Source organism: Aplysia californica, unplaced genomic scaffold (genome assembly GCF_000002075.1).
Source record: "Aplysia californica isolate F4 #8 unplaced genomic scaffold, AplCal3.0 scaffold00771, whole genome shotgun sequence".
Classification (NCBI taxonomy): domain Eukaryota; kingdom Metazoa; phylum Mollusca; class Gastropoda; order Aplysiida; family Aplysiidae; genus Aplysia; species Aplysia californica.
The window spans coordinates 93762-96108 of NW_004798041.1; positions in this window are offsets into that span (position 1 = coordinate 93762).

A 2347-nucleotide genomic window follows, 5' to 3' on the forward strand; every position below is an offset into this window, starting at 1 on the left:
AACTAAACGCCCGCAGACAAAAATCCTATCTGTCATTTCATCCAAAATGTCACAGATAGTTGCAAAGAAGGAAAAAAAAAAAAGGTTTGAATAGGGAGCAGAGTCGTGTTTGTTCAGCTGTTATTTCATGGGGCTCCACATATCTTTAGGATTCACATAGGGGCTATTAACTGATGACGACAGCATCGTTGGTAGATCTGTGTGTTGGTTTTCCAAGAATCGTCTAGTGCCGTTGGCCCTGTGAGAAGGTCCTATGTCATGCATAAGGATACCTCTTGAATAGCACAATGACGGAATAAGGGTAGGTACTGGAAACCAACTGGAAAGAGAAAGCGGGGAAGACCAACTGGAAGCTAAAGAGGTACAATAAGGGATGAGGCAATCACCCAGGGCCTGGATGTGCCAAGATAGGAGGACATGGCCAGGGACAGACAAGCGTGACGTCGACTGCTCTACACCCTATGTACCTGACGGTATAGGGAGAGAGGAAACACGTAAGAAATGGAAGCATGTCAGTTTGTCACAGGCCTCGACTGTGCCATGCATGATGGAAGTTATCACTGACACCCTCAAAAAGAGTAAATGAATGATAGATTGATTGTATGAATATAATTATTTTTTTCAATTGTTTTTAGTAAAGGAAAATTCATTTTTGAAATTTTACAGAGTAACTTGCTTTGATTTGCATTAAAAGAAAGGAAGAAATATTGAACAACATAAGCTGAATTGGCATTTTAGAGGGACTTTCTCTACACCACCAATTTGAAGGTGGAGGATAAAAAACTGAAGTTTCGACTAGATCTACAGTGCTAAAGTGCTGTAATTATGACTGTCATCAATACTCAAATACTTAAATGAAATTGTAACAAACTGGGCCTGTGACAAATCGGGACCCCCCCCCCCACACCCCGTAAGAAATAAGGGTAAGACGGGACGACGTTCCAACACTTGCGCGATGTAACCATGTCGTAAGGCCTTCCCTTGATTCTCTCCAGTGGAGTTTTGTTCATTCAACTCCAGCCAGACCACCCTAAACCATGGCAGTTTCATAGCCTCCGTTCCTCACTGCCAGATGATTCTGTCCTAAATCTAACTAACACAGTGCATGGGCACAAAGAATTCGTGCTGGACACGAAACCAATGAGTCCGAAATAAAAATAATACTAATGCGCACACTATTAATGTATGTCCACGTTTTGTGTTAGGGAATTTTCGCTATACAAAATTAATGCTTTCTATTATTATTACTAATATAATATACAGACCCATTCTACGAACAGTGATAGAGTGATAGGAAATCCCAAGATGAAATGTTTGTACGCTTTCACCTCTGTTTCGTGGTGTTAAACAAACGTTACTTTTAGGGGGCACCTTACTACATTATTAACTAACACTCCATGGGCACCTTTTCTCCGAACAGATCTCGATCTAGATTGACATTTTCTTGCTAACCACTCCAAAGCACTCTTGAATTCTGTGCTCCAAATGCATCTAGGATATAGAGATCTAGATCTAGAGCTTTGTCTATAAAAAGCTACGCAGAAAATACGCTCCTAATTTTGAAAAGGCCAATACAACAAAGTGAACAGTTTGTGAATTTAAACGAACTCAACTTGATGGGGACATCACAACACCAAGTATATCTAGAAAAAGTTAATGCAATGAAGTTTGACCTGAAATACCCATCGACACTGTGAAGATCCAAACAGAGTTTGATATCGAGATTCTAGATCTGGAAACAGTAGAAACAGCTTTGTAAACACGAAGTAGAACTCTGTGGCACATATACGACAACGCACAAAAATCAGTTCTGTTCTTGCTAACAACTCCGAATCAGTCTTTACTTCTGTGCTCCAAATGTATAGAGAGATCTAGATCTAGATCTAGTCTTGCTCTATAAAAAATACTAAGCATAAAATACACGCCAAATTAGGAAAACGTAAATACAACGAAGTAAATATTTTGCAAGTTTCAATGAATTCAACATGTTGGGGACCCGACTACACCAAATGTATCGAGATTCTAGATCTGGAAATATTAGAAGCAGCAGTCTCACACACATGACGAAGCACAAACTGAAACGGAAGTAGCCCTCACTAAAATATGAAATGGCTAATGGCAGAGTGAAAACATCTGAGAGCTTCGATTTACAGGAAAAAACCACCAAACCTGAAAAAGCAAAAGGAACTTTCCGAACTGTGAAAATATGCCCACGCAACCCTTTGTGGCAAGTCTTAACTGAATCATATTTTTGTAGATTTTATGGGCTCCTGTGTAAAAAAAGAAACTGACCTCGCAAAGGGGTTTAGCTCCATTATAATAATAGTAATAATAATAATAATAATAA